At 50.8% G+C, this 18,491-nt stretch overlaps 1 protein-coding gene across 7 annotated transcripts in view; it reads left to right on the top strand.

Annotated features, from left to right (window-relative positions):
• AKAP1 (A-kinase anchoring protein 1) overlaps positions 1-18,491 on the top strand; it is a 36,912-nt gene that overhangs the window by 4,409 nt on the left and 14,012 nt on the right. The window contains exons 1-2 of one of the 7 annotated variants that reach the window (XM_082372876.1): positions 188-221; positions 5,441-5,840. The exons of 1 other annotated variant lie outside the window; for it this stretch is intronic. The gene's annotated coding sequence lies outside the window, so the exon portion shown is untranslated. Of the gene's footprint in view, positions 1-5; positions 222-799; positions 928-5,440; positions 5,841-18,491 lie in introns of those variants that run through there. 5 more of the 7 variants (XM_082372878.1, XM_082372875.1, XM_082372877.1 and 2 more) reach the window with 5 other exon arrangements.

Below are 18,491 nucleotides of genomic sequence, written 5' to 3' on the forward strand. Positions count from 1 at the left end.
CGTCGCGCCGCGGGCACGTCTCTGCGCGTCCTCAGTATTTAATGTCTCTGTGCTCCACGGGTCTGGGCGAGCACGTGGGGGAGCGGCTGGAGTGCAACGCTGCGGGGCCGGAGTGGCAGAGGGGCAGAGGCGGGGGGGGGGGGGGCCGAGGGGCCGCGGGGGCGGCGGCGGCGGCGGCGGCGGCGCGAGGACTCTGCATCCCGACGGTCGCCGAGGAGCTGGTAAGTTGGGGCCGCAGGGAGCGGCTGAACTGGGGACCACCTGCCGGGGCCCCGAGGGCGGCGCCGCTGGGGTGATGGTGAGCCTAGGGTGCAGGTGCAGGGTGCGTCGCGTGCTCCAGGACTCACGGGGTGCGAGGCTCCCGACGCTGAGGGCGTGCAGAGGGGTTCCGGCCCGTCGCCTGCTGTCAAGCAGGCCCTTTCTCTTTCGTCGCCTGCGCGCTCCCTCGTCCTTCTCCGCCGGGCTCTTGCTGACAAATCGCGTGTGCTTGGCTGGGGCCGCGCTCTGCAGCCGCGCGGTGTTCTCCACGCGCGTCACCATCCTCGGGGGCGGGAGGCGAGGGCGCGACGCCCGGGATACCCCTCTGCGGCTTAACTTTCCCCGAGCGCGCACACTCTCCCGAGAGACGGACCTGAGTGTGTTCCACCCAAGGTCGCCCAACCCCACACGCGTTTACTTTTCAAAGGTCGTGTGTACCCAGTCTGAGCCGGGAGAGGCGCCGGCGGGCGGGCTGTGGGCAGGGCCAGGTGCTCACAAGGGCGAGGAAGTGTCCCAAGGCCTGCGGGCACTCCTTCCCCCCTCCTGAGGGATTGGAGTTGAATTGGTCACTTCAGGAACCTCGCCCAACTTCTGGGCCCCTTCATCTCGCCCGGGGGTGCTCACCACCGAGGCCGGCGGTGGCACACCGGAGCTGGTAGCTCTGCCCCTGTGAGTTCAGTGCGGCGAACCAGGGGAAGGGGCTCGGTTTGCAGAACCGGGAGGATGAGCTAGGAGATAGGTCGTGATTGGAACCGTGTTGCGGGCGGAGGGAAACCGTTTGAACCGAGTTGGGGTCCCGATGTAAAAGGCTTGGTGTCTCTCAAGAGGATTAGCTTTTGCAGCCCCTTAAAGGGTGTCGGAGAGGCAGAGGCTGTCCTGTCCCGTGTGCCCGCTGACTTAATGCCCGCGGGCTTGTGGGTCAGTGTCGGGCTCCGCCTGCACCCACCTCCGGTCCTCGGGCCGGAGGGACCACGCTAGTTTCGGGGTTCCGGATCAAAGTGTGTTTGGGCAGGCCTGGGTCTGGACGCCTTGGGGGCGGGCTTTCACCAGTTTTACTATTTTGTGCCCTTGGGTGCGGTTCCTCCCATTTCCCCTCCAAGGAAGGCATGAGAGACGGGTAGGAGCTTTTGGTGGTGGGTGGTGCCGAATCGACCTGGGACTGTTTGGAAGCCCTGGGAGTTTCGCGGTCTCCCTTCTCCGCGGAGATGCAGAGGTTGGCCGGCGCCTTCTTGCCCCTCGGCCTCCGCTAACACAAACCCGGTGCACTTAACTCCAGGTGTGAGAGGAGGCCTCTCAAGTCGGGTAGGGTGTGTGGGCAGGACAATTAAGTTAAACTAGCCATCTTTCCCCTATGAAGTTCAGGCTGCTTGGTGTTTAAATTTATTTCCTGCAGGGAAATCTGGGTTGCTGGACCCTTGGTACAGTCATATCTGTTGGTTGGTTTGCTATCGAAGCCCCCCACCCCCTTTGTCGAAATTATTGATCAGGAAACACCATTCACAAGAAGCTATTAATTCTGGCAACTAGTAACCTTACCTTGCTACCCTGTTATTGTAACTAAGACCTTCCCAAATTAGTTTTTTTTCTTAAATTCTATTTAGAAGTTTGGGCTCTTAGTAAGCACCACCCACCCTCTTTGCTCTTAAAGGTACAGAGCATCTTTGAAATGCAGAGAGGGCAGCATGATTTGACCATTTATCAGATTCCTCTTTTCTTGAAGTTCAGGTGGTTCACCTGCTGATTATTTAAGACTTTCTCAGCACTGGAAACAAGTGAAGTAATTTTGGGGGAGCTTTTCTGACTTGTGTTGAACCTTTCCTCTTGAACCTCAAAACTAGTTTTGTGGGTTCTGGGTAGTAATTCCTGGGTATATTCTCGGATGAAGAATGGCCCTAGGCTAGAGTAGGTTCTCTGGGTCCTACAGGTATGCAAATCTTTGAAGCCTTTGTGCCTACCTGGATTAAATAGGCCCTATTGTCATATGTATTGTCAGGTGATGGCCCAGAAGTTGCAGGTAACTGATCCCCTCCCAGCCTGTGAGTGAGACTGGTCTACTGTCTAGCTGGAGCCCAGCTGGAGGAATATCATTTCCTCCTCCCAGCTGTTTCTAGGAAGTACACTCAAACTTGGCCACTGCAGGGTGACAGTGAAGGTGTCTGTTGGAAGTGGCTGCTCAGGTGCCAAGGGGATGTGTCTCCAGTATAAGGTTGCTCAGCATCAGTATTTTAAAGTAATTTGTTTTGCTCTACCTGGTAACCCAGATTATTCTTGGGCTTTGAACCCAGGCCAGGTTGTAACCATTGTTTGTGGGTGAAGGCTAGTTTTAGGCTTTTCAGTGTTCTCTCATCCTAAAGACAAATTAAGATAATATTTGTGGCGCATGTCACTGTGCCTGGTACATGATGGGTGCTCAAGCATTGATTCCCCCCCCCCCCTTCCTAAAGAGTCTCTGAGACTGACTTTAAGTTTCCCTTGAATCTGTTGAGTTGAATTTTAATAAAAGTACCCTACTCCCCAACCTCTGACCTGGAAACTTGGTTGGAAGGAGGGGGAAAACAAATTGGCTTCCCCACAGTTTGCCAGCCAGCCTCCTGGCTCAAGCCTGCAACACCCCATGTGCCTGGTGAGCTGGTGCCTTCCAGCCCGCTCTCCCCAGGCTCCTCCTTCCTAATCTTCCCTGTGAGTCTAGAATGAGTGGGCTTCTCTGCAGTTTGGACTGCTGTGCTCTTGTGGGGAAGTTTTGGGTGTGAGTTAATACCTTCAGCTTGCCTTTCTAGGGAGTTTTCCTCTGCTCTGGGCAGGTGGTGGTGGGTCCTTATGGGGCTCTTATCCCACTGAAATCATTTCATACGGTTTGAGTTGCTAATCTTTGTGGGATGTATTTTAATCCTAAACCTTCATTTCTAGGGCAGGTTGTTTCTTCCACATCCCTTTCTGGTGTAATGTCTCACACAGGTTTCACCTTTGATCATTTAACATCAAGTACCCATTGTGTGTGGCATTTCCACCGAGCAAACCTGCTGGCCCTCGTACCTAGTTTTAAACTTGGGCCGTGTAAAACAGTGACAGTGTTTCGGGTAGGACAGAGTAGCTGCAGAAGTAGCTGGTGGGGACAAGGAAACTAAAATTTAGGGGACACCTCTTCCTTGATAGTTACTCTGGGAGGTGAGTTACAAGCAAACGCCTCCCTAATCCTTTAATCCTGACACCTCTGAGTGCAGTTGAGGAGGGTGAAGCTAGAGTTCATTCGGGATCGTTTCAATGACTAATAAAAAATACAAATAGAGGGATAGAGAAACCGACAAGTGTGGGTTTGGACTTAAACTAGGTCCTCTGGAGGGCTTTCGTGAGAAGGACAAGGAGTCATCAAGTCTATGGGCTTTTCACCTAATCTTTCTGTTGCTTTCTAAGCAGCTTGTTGCAGTAAAGGAATGTGTGTTATCATTCAGCATTCTGAGGACTGGCTTTCAGTTATAAGGAACTTTCGAGGTGTCCTTTTCCTCCTCCTAAATGGTTCTACTAAGTGGTCTTCGTTCTGTCCAGTTCTTGCCATGTGAATGTTTCTGCAGCTCGGTTTGATAAGTTTGCAGCAGTTGACAGTAAACATTCTGTCCCCATCTGGTAGTACAGCCTGTACTTAGCCGGTCCTCACTGAGGCCCATGTACTTAGAACAAAGCAGGGCCCCAGAAGAGTTCTGGAAGTAAAGGTATGCAGTGCTGAGGGCTGATGAGGCTTGTTTCACCCTGGGCTTAGCAAGAGCCCTGGATTGGGGGTTGTGGGTTGGGTGGAGGTTGAGATCTGGGTGCCGCTTTCAGGGTTGAAACCTGGCTGGGGTTCCAGGCAGGTCTGTTGGCCCTCAAGGTCTTAGTTTCTTCAGCTGGTGAAAGAAGGTTGCTCAACATCAAAGGCATTCGGATTGTGCCCCTAAGAGCCCTGGAGTTAGTCAGCCCCTTAGGGCTGCTGGGAGGTAGAGTTTGCCTGCAGGGTTGGGTATGGGAGGCAGGGTGTGTTTGGGCTGGGGATGCCTGGGTAGTACCAGCCAAAGTCTAAGAAAAAAATGACAATCCACTGTTTTAGGTGCATTTGAAGTTCACTTAAATCTAAGGTGCTACTGTACTAAATATTTTTATTTTTTACAATATCTTTATTCTCCTAAATCTGTCTTTAGGGTTGAGGGTCTAGAGCTGCCTTGTCCTATAGGGTAGCTACTAGTTATGTGTAGCTAGTTACATATAAATTTTTTAAAGCATTAAGTAAAATTAAAAAATTAGTTCCTTGGTGACAATAGTCACATTTCAAGTGCTCAGTAGCTTCATGTGGCCAGTGGCTGCAGTACTGGACAGTGCAGGTTCTGGAACATTTTCATCATCACAGAAAGCTCTGTTGGACAGCACTGGACTTAGTTCTTTGCCCAACTCTAAAAGCTTCATTGTCTCGCCTTGTAAAGCATCATGTGTTTGGGCTTAGTCTTCCATATTCCACAAACCCAAGAGCTTTGGTAACAAGTTATTTATCAGCTCTCTCCATGGCATGTTCAGAACAAGTTCCGGTCTGCCAGCTTGGAGGGCAGTGATCAATTATGAAACAGTTTGAGAAAGGAGTGTAGTGAGGGGTCTCGGGATGGGAGTGTGAAGTGAAGGGGCCAGATGCTAAGCCTTTGGACAGCTGTTTTGGCTTGAGAGCCTGTTTATCAGTGTAAAGGTCCTCGCTGGTTCTCCAAGGCATGTGCTCACTGGCCTTGGTCGTTACGTCAGGAGACTTGCTATTTGGTCCTTCACTCACCTGATGACTTCCTGCAGGTCTTATTGTGGGCCCTGTGCTGAACCAGGTTGCAGACACCTTACGGACAAGCGTCGTTTTCATTCTGCTCCTCCAATCCATCTCAGTGTTAGGAGGCCTGGCTTTACTGAAGGCCTCGGGGAGAGTTGGTCCCCAGTGGGGATCCCGAAGTGTTGGTGTGGGGCCGGCTCTGGGGAGTGGGCTTTATTTCCAGATGCCCCTCATCTAGTCCTGGGTGTGCTTAGTTTGAACCCTGCTAGACTGGCCTTTGGCATATAATGTGAATTCTTTTTTTGGACCCCAACAGCAGAAGATGCATAACAGACACTTATTGAGCACCTACCGTATACCTGATAACTTAGCAGGGTTTTTGCACGTTATTCCCTTTTTATTCTCTCTCAGTCCTATGAGGTTAAGAATTCCTAGTTTGTGGACTTCCCTGGTGGCGCAGTGGTTAAGAATCCGCCTGTCAATGCAGGGGACCAGGTTCGAGCCCTGGTCCGGGAAGATTCCACATGCTGAGGAGCAACTAAGCCCATGCGCCACAACTACTGAGCCTGCGCTCTAGAGCCCGAGAACCACAACTACTAAAGCCCTCGCGCCTAGAGCCCGTGCTCTGCAACCAGAGAAGCCACTGCAATGAGAAGCCCGCGCACCGCAACGAAGAATAGCCCCCGCTCGCCACAACTAGAGAAAGCGCGCATGCAGCAGTGAAGACCCAATGCAGCCAAAAATAAATTAATTAATTTAAAAAAAAAAGAATTTCTAGTTTGTGTATGTGGAAACGGAGGCCCTGAGGAAGGTAAGCTGATCCTAGGGCACAGGACTGGGCTGTCTTGGGGCTTAGATCAGGGTTCAGTATCTCTAGCTCCATGCTTAGAGGCTGTTTCTTGTTAACTGCCCCATTACCCCTCCATCCTCATCCAGAAAGTGAAACTGGGTTTTTAAAAGAATAAAATCCCACAAACTGAGTCAAACTGTTAGGTCATTACAGCCTCATTCAGCCCTAGGAGGTATTTGTATCCCATTTCTTTGGATGTTATCATTTTACAGGAAACAGAAGTTAAGGATCTTTAAGGCAAGTGTTTCATCAGAATTATGCAACCGTCCAGTGCCTTCAAGCTGCACAAGTAGTGATTGTGACCAAGGGCAGACAGCCTCCTAGGCTATGTAACCATGCCTTAGGGCCTGGAAAACTGCTCTGAAGACTCTGGCTTAGTTTGGTCACCTGGTTGAAAAGGCAGCCTTGAAGTCACTCATTCCCTGGCTAATAATAGTGTGGCCTCTCAGACCTCACAGTGTTGCGAGACCATCCCCTGGAGACCATCCCCTGGCCTCAACTGGCCGTCGCCTGAGAGTAGCTCGGCTTGCTCCCTGTTGGAGCAGGCAGCAGGATCCTTCCAGCCCAGCCCTCAGCCCTCAGCCCTCAGCACGCTGCCCTGCCCCCCCAGCCCCTTCCCTCCAGCCTTGGCCGGGAAGACAGATCTCCTGCCCCTCCCCCCTTCCTGACCCTCCTGAGAGATAGGAGTGGCTTGCCCTGAGCTGCACTGGGATGGGCGTGAGCTTGGTCTCTAGTGAGGAGAGATCATGCTGAGACTAACCTCCTTGCTTTGTCCTTTGACTTTGGTGAGGCCCGCCCAGCCAAGCATGTGCTGTCCTGCTATTTTTAGCAGGTGGTATCCTTTAGGAGGGCCAAGTGCATGTGGCTTCAGTGTACGGGGCAGGTCCTGGTGCCAGAGCTGCTGCCTCTCCTAATCAGGGGAGGAAGGAGAATAAAGCCACCCTAGAGACTGTCGTGGGGGATGTGTATGTGTGTGCGGCCACTTATGAGGTCCCTGGGCTGCCTTTTCTATCTGGACGTGTGGCAAGGACCCACCCCTGCCTCCTGGGCCAGGCAGGCATGTGACCGAGGCAGCCCAGTGAGCAGGCACTCCTAGGTCAGGATTGCTGTCCTAGGTAGGGGAGGACGACCCAGCAGCTGATTTCTCAGGAAAATCACATTAGTTCTGTCGTCATGGGAAGTCACCCAACCTGAGGACAGGCCACTAAAAACTCTGTAAAACTGTGAATCCGCGGCAGCCTTATAACTGGCATCCTCTGACTTAAGCCAAAATAAAACCACGAGAGAAGGCAAACCCATGCCCTTCAGGAGGAATTCTTACTGGGAAGCCACTGAGGCTGAAGAGATACGAAAAAGGGGTTTGACAAACAAGTTTTGTTCCTCGCTGCCCTCCTTTCTCCCCCCTTTCTTGTCCCTTCTTTCTTCTCACTTGGAGCTGCCAGCTCCAGCCCATCTCCCTTGTTTCTGATTAAGAAAGCTTAGAGCCATATAAGGTCCTCTGTTGCCTGTGGTTTATGTTGGCTGGAGAACAAGGTTGTTTTCGTAGAGTCCGATTCAAAGAAGTGGCAAGGACTTCTGTGGGGCTGTGTGTGTGTGTGTGTCTGTCTGTCTCTGTCCTCCATCCGCAACCGCCCCCCCCCCGGAGGGGGGCTGGGCCACCTTACTGAGATAGATTCATTTGAGGGTGTGGAGGCGCTGTGGGTGAGGGCTTAGCTGCGGTCCTCCAAGGCTGACGACCCCAGGGCTTCCTGGCAGATGCATTCGCTGAGAACTCAGGGGACCTCTGTTGGCTCACACAGTATGTACCCGTCATGCTACCAGCCACAGAGGCACTCTGTCCTGGAGTGGATGCTGCAGTCAACTTCTGTTGATTCAGAAACTACAGTCCCCTGGCTCTTGGGGCAAGTTGGTCCCCCTCTCTGGAGGGAGTTGGGTGAACCTGTTCTTCCAGGTTCTTAACCTTCAGCGTGGCTTCTGCGCAGTGGTGCCGGGGAGCAGTGTCTCTGGCAGCAGCCCTCCAGCCTCGTCTTTGCCTCCCCTTCTTGCTGTCTCCTGAGTCAGCCAGGCTTGTTCCTGCCTTAGGTTGCTGGCACGTCTTCTCCCAGCTGGAACTTTCTCCCCCTCTCCTTTCCGTGTCCTCTCAAGATCTTGGCAGAGCTGCTCCTTGCTGTTCACTCTCCTGCCACCTCTGCAGAGAGACCTTCCCTGACCATTCTGTCTAAAGCTCCTCCTCTCCCAGGCACACTTTATCCAGCCCCTTCGTCAGCCTGGGTTCCTTGTTTAATCTACACCACACGGAAAGTGATTTGCTTTCTCAGCTCTCCCAACTAGTACCGTTCTGGATGCACAGGAGTATGGTTAATGCATTACATACAGGGGATGCCCGGGGCTCAGCTGTCTGAATCTGTTGAGAGAGGCTGCAGGTTCCGGCGTCTTTGCGGTATTATCTCGTCATCTGAAATGTGACTCCCTACCCCTCCCTCCACCTTTGCTTCCGGAGGGCTCCCCCACCTCCCCGCCCCCAACCCCAGTGGAACCTGGCTCGCTGTGGGTATTAAAATCTTTATTAAATGGCTAGCCCTGGGGGGTTCTGCTGCCTGATGCTGGCGAGACCTCAGCGGGGTGGGGAGATCACACGCCTTGTCTCTGAAAGGGTCTAGCTGTCAGTAAGCCTGTTCTCTTTCTGATTGTTACGGTACATCAGCGGGGCAGTTGGGGGTTTCTGAAGGAAGATCGGTATCAGTTATGGGAAAATAAAGCAGTATAAGTTTGTACATAGATGAATTGGCACTAATACATGTTTGTTATAATGGTTAACAAGAAACAAAGTTGTATGGTAGTAGAGCATCCGTTGTAGTTAATATTTAAGAATGTATTTTTCTATCAAGGCGTTGCTTGTAGACAGATTTGACTTTTGACTCTGCTAAGGTTTGAAAGAACAGCCCTTTGCCCGGAGTGCTTCCGCACCCTGTCCTGTTCTCTTCTAGAGGCAGCTGTCCTCCCTGCCATTTACCTCTACACAGTTGTCTCTTGGTCTCCTGGGGGATTTGTTCCAGGACCCCTGCAGATACCAAAATCTGTGGATGCTCAAATCCCTTACAGTCTCTATCCTTGGGTTCTGCATCCATAGATAGGGAGGACTGACTGTATTTCTAAATAGTATACTACTCCTTTTTTTCCTTCCTTCCTTTTTAAAAATATTATGTTTTGTTTTTCTGCTCTGGAAGATAAGGACTTGGCCCATTCCTACACTTTTTCCCCCTCATCCTCTCAGTATAGAGGTAACCCAACATTTGGTTACATTACAGTGTTGCGATCTAAATATTGCTATGGCTGCAATCCATATTTCTTCTCTTGTCTCCCCCCTCCCTTCTCTTCTCCTAGTTAATTTCCTTTGTTTCCTTAGCTTGGTTTTCTTTGTATGTCTCACCAGTTCTCTGACTCTCCCCAGGGCCTTGGCCACTGCAGTCCATTGCCGGGAAGCTCCTCTCCGGAAGCTCCTCTCGTGCTTAAACTTACGGCAGACTCAGCAGTTCCGAGTCGCTCCTGGGAAGCGTCCCCGGTCCCCTGGCTCTGCTTCCCCTGCATCCTGGGACTTCCTTCTCCCCTTCTCTTGTGTTGCTTCCTGGATTGGTGCCCCCCTCCTTTCTTGTTTTACTCCCTCGTCTTGGTGAGAAAGCGTGCGAGGGTGGGCAGCCAACCAGAGGCACGCTGATCTGTGCCCAAGGACAAGCGTCTTTGAAGGCAGGGGTCGGAGCTGTGCAGCTGAAGGCGGAGGGCTGGTGGAAAGACGGCAGAGACAACCAGGCCCCCAGGTCCCTTCTGCCACACCAGCAAAAGGCCGGGCTTTACTTCAGGAGTAGTTGAAATGAGAGGGGATCTGGACCTGGGTACCAAGTCGTGGTGAGAATGAAAGTCTGCATGCTGAATGGGACACCCCAGCCCCCTTGGCTCCCACGGCACTGCCATTAAGGCTAACATCCTTTCATCTCTCACCCCAGGACACCAGAACATCCTAATTTGGGGTGTCTGGCAGCCTGATTCCTACCCCCGCCCCCTGGCCCAGCCAGGACACTTGCCTGACTTTTGGGCTGTGGCAGACTTTTGGGCTGGCTTTTTTGGTCAGTGGCAGAGGGTGGCAGTACCAGGCCCACTGGAGAAGAGGTCATTGGGGGGCTTTGCCCCCAAAGAAATTGAAAGGCTTGAAAGAGGGCAGTGCGTTTGTTGATTCCTGTCTGTGTCCCACCGAGCTTTGTACCCTGTTGGCACCAATAAATATTTGTTGAGTAGAAATTACCTTATGCCTTTATGTGATTTCTGAGTTGGTCATATTGCACTGTCTGCCATTTGGAAAGTCAGTGTCTTACCTCTTTGCTTTTCCCACCCGAGGCGGTGGTGGGAAGGGTCTTTTGCCTCATACCAGCATCTTTTCTGATTCCTTCTGAAGGCACATGCCGTCCTTATTAGCTTTCAGGTGAGCTTGTTGTCAGAGCACACCTTCATACCTTTTGGGCAGTCTTGTGTTCTGTGGTCATGGGTGGGAACTCCATGTGCCTGGGAACAGTTTCCTGGCACCTGCTCTATCACTGTCCTCAGAAACCTGTCAGAATTCACTTGTAAAGCAAGAAGGTTGCCAGGAGCCAGGGATAAGGGGCAGGATGGATGTGACATAGTCGTTCACGTTTTTAAAAACCACATTCCTACCCCCAAGGGAAGCAATGGGAAGCCCTTTGTAGGAGATGCTGATTTTCCCATATCATCTGAAGCCTAGTGAGACTGGATGGCTGTGGGTTTGGTCAGAGGAGGAGAGAGGTTGGGCAGTTAACCCTGCGTGGGTCCCTGATTTCTCGAGTTTTCCTAAGTGGAAGTTTAATTTTCAGTTGAGCTGGAGGAGAAAGAGCTCTTAATTTGAGACCATGTCCAGATGGGATTTTTTGCTTCTGACTCTTCTTACCTGGAGCTCAGGTACTGGACCCCGAGTTTCCGCTTTGGTTGGAGAAGGCTTCAGTGAGCAGGTTCTCCCACCCAGATGTTACTGGGGGAAGCCTCCGGTCTCCCGGAAAGCAGACTGGAAGTGTTCCGTGACTTTTGTGGGACAGCTTGTGCACCCAGAACGGGCAGTGTGGTTGGTCTGGCCGCACTGGCTCCCCTGGCCGCTGTGCTGGACCATCACAATGGAGGGTGTGGGGAACAGTCCCCACTGTGAGCTAATTTGGAGCCTTTAGGGTGCCAACATGAGTCACAGCCCATCCAGGCCCCCTAAGGATGAAGGTAACAACCCTGTGAACATGGGCCCGGGCGGGCGAGACCAACCGCCTGAGGCATGGCCCCAGCGCTGTGATTCCTGGGCCCCAGCCATGCCGCTGAGGGTCAGTGGCCCAGCTCACCATCGTCCCCCACCCCCAGGGGCAGGACCAAACTCTGCTCAGCAAGGTAGGCGCTGGCCATTGCAGCATTTATCCAGCTCTTGTGTTTCCTTCAGGTCTCTGGGGACACCGCCTAGCGCTGCGCTGTACACTGGGTAGCCACCAGCTGTATGTGGCTATTTAGATTTAAATTAACATCAAATACAATTTAAGATTCAGTTCCTCAGTCACACCGGTCACATTTCCAGTGCTCAGGAGCCCCCTGTGACTTAAGTGGCCACCAGTCCTGGACTGCAGTCGCCCCTCAGGGATGGCCCAGGCCTTTGCCTCTTGGCGACCTGCTCTGCTTTGGCTGTGTCACAGCTGCCACAGCCTCTTCCCGTTGTCCTGACAGTAAAGGTCAAACACCTTTTGTCCGGCCCCGCCAGCTATTCAGCTCCAGCTCCCGCTCCGGGACTCATCCTGCTCTACTCTGCTGCCCCCTCCATCCCCCAAGGCATCTTGGGTTTAGAACGTTAATTTATGCTGTTAGCCCACCATTACAACCTAAGGAAATCATGGCCTTCTTTGAGACAGCCTCCTTGTGTTCTCTTTGCCCACTTCTGAAGTCAGGCTCAGCTTGGTGCATCTGTGTGTGAGAGACACACAGAGAGATTTCTCCATCGGGATTGTGAGCTTCTGGTGGCCAGAAGCGTTTTCTTGCAGCGACTTAAACGTATTTGTATGTGCGGAACCTCAGCCTGATGAGGAATTGGGTAAATGCATCCTGTACAAACCCAGAGACACCCTTGTAGTCTTGTAAAGACCTCTGTGTATGTGGCCTTCCTCTGGGGTGGGGAGCAGGTGGGGGACGACACGGGCCTAGCCAGCAGCCTGCTGTTATTCTCTGAATGCAGTGGCAGCAAGTGCTAGGCTTTAGGTTCTGAGTCATGTAGCTGTTCCCTGTCCTTGGAAGGCCCCCTTCAAGAGGGGAAGCCCCTTAGCAAGAATTTGATGTGCTGGACACTCTAGAGATGGGCTGTCTTGCGCCCCCTGTTGGTGAACACCCAGGGACCGGTCTTCAGCAAAAGTGAATATGTAACGCTGGAATAATGGAAGAAATGTTCAGATTTCTTGGAGAGTGTTTAAAAGTCCACTCAGAACACAGAGTAGGGACTTCCCTGGTGGCCCACTGGTAAGATTCTGCGCTCCCAGTGCAGGGGGCCTGGGTTCAATCCCTGGTCAGGGAACTAGATCCCGCATGCATGCCGCAACTAAGAAACCCACATGCCGCAACTAAGAGTCTGCATGCTGCAACTAAGACCCGGATCACAAGAGTAGATCTGGCTTCACTGGGCAGGCCCAAGCCCACACTGGACTTGTAAGGCTCTTGGCACCCTAAGCTCTTGTTTTAGGATCGATTTTTTTTCCCCCCCCATCATTAATCACATGCAGCTCTTTTTCCACAATAACCACAGCCAAATTGACTTAGTGGAACCAACACTCTTTGTTTTCTTGTTTAGTAAATCTCCCAGAGATTTGCCTTCTTATTTAGCAGAAGGCTCTAGACTGCAGTGCCTGCACTGGTCATCGTGCTTGGGAGTGAGACCATTACTCCTCCAGAGGTAAGCTGTTCTGAGAAGCTGCCTGCTTCTCTGGGAGAAGGAAGAAATCTTTTTAGAACCTGGACAGACCAGGTGAGTGCTGCAGCCTGTGGGGCTCTGGCACGTGCCTGCCTTGAGCTCTGTGTGACCACTGGGCAGCCAGCCAGCCTGCATCTATTTCCCAGCAAATGGACCTGCTAAAAATAAGCAGGCAGCTCTTCAGTGCCACCAGATTCAAAATAGCCAGGTCTCCTCCTCACCAATGCTAGGGCCGGCTCTGCATTCTTCTGCGAGGTTTTTCCTGCCGGCGCGCCTGAGTGTCCTGGGCCTGGGGTGGGAGGCCCTGGGGGAGGAGGCCGTCTTCGTTAGTGAGTGAGTGTGAAGGCCGTTAGACCTCCAGTGTTAAATGCCACTTACATCTTCAGAGGTTCAGGTTTAAAAAAGAAAAAAAAAAACCACACGCACACAAAACCAGGGCAAAGAGAGCGCTGCTCATGAGTCTGTGCCCAGAGAAGGAAGGTAGCAGTGGGCCTCGTGAGGGCTGCAGCTGTGTGTGCGAGTGAAGGCAGCCCCGTCAGGCTTCAGGGAAGGTGGGTGCGTCCCGCACCAGCTGTCCAGGCCCATCAGACCGGGTAAAGCAGGGAAAACGGCGCCATACCGATGCACAAGTCCGTCTGAGTGAATTGGCTCAGGTCGGGCCCTTCGAAGTTGAAGGGCCGAGGAAGTGAGGGACTCTTCTTGACTGGTGAGAAGCGGGGCTCTCCGTGAGGTGCCCCCAGGCTGCCGCGCCCTTGGTGAAACCCACTAGCCTCCTGAACCCGCCACCTTTGGGCGGGGTGTGTGCTGATCCCGGCGGCTCCTGGCTCTGTTCTCGGTGGAGCTGGCTCCTGAGACGACTCACAATCCCCTGGTTGCTAGGGAAAAGTGAAGGAGCCCCGCGTTCTCCTTCTGTCTGGGGCTCTCACACCTCTTTTCTCAAGCGCCTGGAGCTCTCCCTGTCCTGGTGGGCGTGGAGAAGAGGGGCCGCCGCTGCTCCTCACGTAGAAGCAGCGGCTCCTGGTGCCTCAGCTCCAGTCCCTGGGGTGAGTGCTGGGCACCGGGATCAGGTGGGACATTCAGGGTCCCGTGGGGTGGGTGACACTGCTTCACGGTGGCAGTATCACCCGCCTTCTCTGAGGCCCTTCTGGCACAACAACGGGGTATTTGTCTGGCTTGGAAATGCAGAAAGTGTTTCCTGAGCTGTCATTAGCTGAGTAGCCTGTTGGGGGGCGGGGGGGGCTATAGATGGTGGATCTGGGGGCTTGAGCCTCAGTCCCTTGGGGACCGAGCTCGGCTGGCAGGGTTAGTTGGGCAAGTGGCAGCGGTGTCCCTGGGCTACAGAGCAGCAGGCAGGGAGCACGTGTCATGGCCCCAGGCGGCTGGTTCTGTGCGTTCAGTCTGAACTAGGACTGGGAACGGAACAGATGAGGTGGCAGGAGGTGGCCTGGGAGGCCCGGGACACAGTGGGCTGTGGTCTGGGTCGCGATGTGCATCTCCTGGAGTGCAGAACCAAAGCTAGACTGGTGGTTTGTGTTGGGCCTCTGCCTTATTGTACTGTAGCCAACTTCTGAGATCTTGGGGGTGGGATGGGGACACCTGCTGGAGAGCAGACCCCTGTGATCAGCTTTTAGTTCCAAAGTGGGGGGTGGGTGGGGGCTTCTTCCAGCTATTTTGAGAAGCAGTGTACGTCTTGGTAACAACTCCCCCCTTACACACACACACACACACACACACACACACCAATGTAAGTCTGTGGCCTTGGGTCCTTGGTGTGTAAAGTGAGGAGACTGCCCCCTATGGGTAGTTAAGACATAGGATTCTTTTTCTTCCTCTCCATCCCATTCCATTTAATCTTTTACCTGAGAGCAGAGAATTGCTAGAATACTATGGGAATCACAACTCTAAGCCCTGCTGAAATGGGATTAGAATAATAAGGAATTAGAATATAACTTTACTGATGAGAAGAAAACCTGTGTTCAGACCCCAGCCCCACTTCCTGTTGCACGTGATCTGTTGGGTGGGACTTGATTTCCCGATAGATAACGGGCCGCGGACAGACTGCCTTATCCTGAGTGTGCCCGTCCCCCATAATCTCTTTTCCTTCTCAAATTTCTTTTTATTTATTTATTTATTTAATGTGAAGGACATTGAACAGAAAGCAAATCTCCATAATCTACCACCACCTTTTGGCGGGTGTGTGCAGGTTGTTACAGAACAGTGATTTCCCCAACTTGACTGCACATTGGAATCACCCGGGTTGAAAAAAAAAAAAAAAAACCCAATGCCCAGGTCTCACCCTCAGATTCTGATGTAATTGATCTGGGTGCCACTGTGAGATTTTAAAAGCTTCCCAAGTGATGCGGATGGGCAGCCAAGTTGGAGAATCTCTGTTAAAGAAATTTAAAAATCTCTCTTTCCAAAAGGAAAAAGGGAAGACTATCTCTATTTGCAGATAAGGAAGAAAACAAGTTTGGGAAGGTTTGTAGGCTACAAGATCAATGTACAAACCTTCCCCTCTTCCACAGCTGAAAGGCTTGGTATGGCTCCTTCCCAGTTTTTCCATGGGATTATGTGGACATAGACATCACATGCCCACAGTGGTCTACAGCTTTTATTTTCTGTATCACGGCAATTTTTCCATGTCAGTACGTGAGAATCGGCTTCGTTCTCCAAAACTGGTATGACCGTGGAGTCTACAATAGATTTAGCAGCCATTGCTTCGAGTCTTGTTTCAAATGATACCCCAGTGAGCACTCTTATATAGACCTCTGCCTGTGGTTTTTTTTTAAGGAAAGATTCCAGGTGTGGGATTTTTGGGTCATAGGGTAGGGTCATCAAGGTGTTTTGTTTTGTTTTTTTAAATTGGGGTATAGTTGTTTTACAGTGTTGTGTTAGTTTCTGCTGTACAGCAAAGAGGAGTTAAGTTCCCTGTGCTATATATAGCAGGTTCTCATTAGTTACCTATTTTGTACATAATAGTGTATATATGTCAATCCCAATCTCCCAATTCATGCCACCCCACTCCTTTCCCCCCTTGGTGTCCATTCATCTGTTCCCTACACCTGTGTCTCAATTTCTGCCTTGCAAACAGGTTCATCTGTACCGTTTTTCTAGATTCCACATATATGCGTTAATATACGCTATTTGTTTTTCTCTTTCTGACTTACTTCACTCTGTATGACAGTCTCTAGGTCCACCCACGTCTCTACAAATGACCCAATTTTGTTCCTTTTTATGGCTGAGTAATATTCCATTGTATATATGTACCACATCTTCTTTATCCATTCATCTGTCGATGGGCATTTAGGTTGCTTCCATGACCTGTAATTAGTGCTGCAGTGAACATTGGGGGTGCATGTGTCTTTTTGAATTATGGTTTTCTCAGGGTATATGCCCAGTTGTGGGATTGTTGGGTCATATGGTAATTCTGTTTTTCTATTCTACTGTTCTCCATAGTGGCTGTATCAATTTACATTCCCACCAACAGTGCAAGAGGGTTGGTTTCCTTTTCTCCACACCCTCTCCAGCATTTATCGTTTGTAGATTTTTTGATGATGGCCATTTTGACTGGTGTGAGGTGATACCTCATTGTAGTTTTGATTTGCATTCTCTAATAATTAGTGATGTTGAGCATCTTTTCATGTGCCTCTTGGCCATCTGTATATCTTCTTTGGAGAAACGTCTATTTAGGTCTTCTACCCATTTTTTGATTGAGTTATTTGTTGTTTTGATATTGAGCTGCATGAGCTGTTTGTATATTTTGGAGAGTAATCCTTTATCCATTGATTCATTTGCAAATATTTTCTCCCATTCTGAGGGTTGTCTTTTCATCTTGTTTATGGTTTCCTTTGCTGTGCAAAAGCTTTTAAGTTTCATTAGGTCCCATTTGTTTATTTTTGTTCTTATTTCCATTACTCGAGGAGGTGGGTCAAAAAATAGGGCCATCAAGTTTTAAGAGGGGTACAAGCTTCTCCTTTCCTTGGCCTGTACAATGCCTCGTCTGCGCAGACTCATTAAAGTGGGTTCTAGATTTAATGTGGAGTAGAACCTGAGTTCAACCTCTTGGCTGTGTGACCTTGAGTTATTTTAACCTTTAGGATGGTAATACATATTCCAAACCCGGTGGTTGAGGATTAAGCAATGCAAGGGAAAGCATCTAGTGAGGTTCCGTGTTTGAATCTGAAGCTCTAAGGTAGCATCATAGAAGTTTTCTGCCTGAAGGGATTAATACAGTCTTCTGAGCCCTGGCCATTGTTTAACTCTGCTTTGTATTTTCCAATCCCATTGCTTCATCTTCAAATATTAGCAAGAAGGTTTATCTTTACAGATGAAGGAGTTTCTGGAGATGACCCCTCCCACCCCTCCCTGACCCCCTCACTTTGGAGCAGAACACTTTTCCTCGATTCCTTCACAAGCTGTCATGTTGCTTGTGAATCCTTTGCTGGTCTTGTTCAGTGGTCTGGGGTAGGGCTGAGATACTGTATTTATAGCAGGTTCTCAGGTGATGCTCAGTGCTTCTGGTCCATAAACTGCACTTTGAGAAGCAAAGTCTCCAGGACTTTTTTTTTTTTTTTTTGCAGTGGTTGAACTTTTGTTGCCTTGCCTGAACATTAGAACCACCTGGGGAACTCTGTGCTCTGGTTTTTCCCGAGAACATTGATACAAGTAAATTAAACATTGACATAAGTAAATAAGAGTTGTTAAAGCATTTACATTCATCTCTGCAACAAAGCACAAACCAAATTGAGTAATTCACCATATCAGTGGAGGATTTTTGGTTTTAAGAAGACTTACAGTTTTTGCAGACAATAAAATTTGCTGTATGGGAGGCAGAGGATACAAGTGTGTATTCTAGAATAAGTTTGTCACATACCTCTAATGAGAGCTAACCCTGCTTTACAAGGATTAACACGTATCTCAAGTGATCTTATACCAGCCATCCTTTACAAGGTGTGTCCCCATCTTACAGGTGAAAAAAACAGTTCCCTGTCTCCTTTACGTGTCTACCGCCTTCGTCTAGGCTCTTATTTCTGCTTACCTGGATCTAACGGACTAGGTCTTCAGCTTTCTTTCGCTTGATGTACTCTTTGTCCTGCTCCCAGAATAAGCTAGAAACACAGTTTGGTGTGTGTGCCTTGCAGACCAAAGCTGTTTCTCTGTTGTCTACAGGAAAAAGTCCAGACTCTGCAGCGGGTGCAGGACCCTCATCGAGCCCACTAAATGACTTGACTCTCAAACATGACCCTATCTCCACGCCACTGTGTGTTTTACTGGTCCCTCACCTTGGAGTATCCCCTGTCCTTTTTCTGGGAGGGCTGCGTTGTGTCTTTGTTGCTGTGTGTGGGCTTTCTCTAGTTGCAGTGAGAGGGGGCTACTCTTTGTTGCGGTGCGCAGGCTTCTCATTGCAGTGGCTTCTCTTGTTGCGGAGCACAAGCTCTAGGTGCACCAGCTTCAGTAGTTGCAGCATGTGGGCTCAGTAGTTGTGGCACACGGGCTTAGCTGCTCCGCGGCATGTGGGATCTTCCTGGACCAGGGCTCGAACCCGTGTCCCCTGCATTGGCAGGCAGATTCTTAACCACTGTGCCACCAGGGAAGTCCTCCCCTATCCTTTTAAAACTCTTACT

This window comes from Balaenoptera borealis (assembly GCF_965194805.1).
Source record: "Balaenoptera borealis genome assembly, chromosome: 20".
Classification (NCBI taxonomy): domain Eukaryota; kingdom Metazoa; phylum Chordata; class Mammalia; order Artiodactyla; family Balaenopteridae; genus Balaenoptera; species Balaenoptera borealis.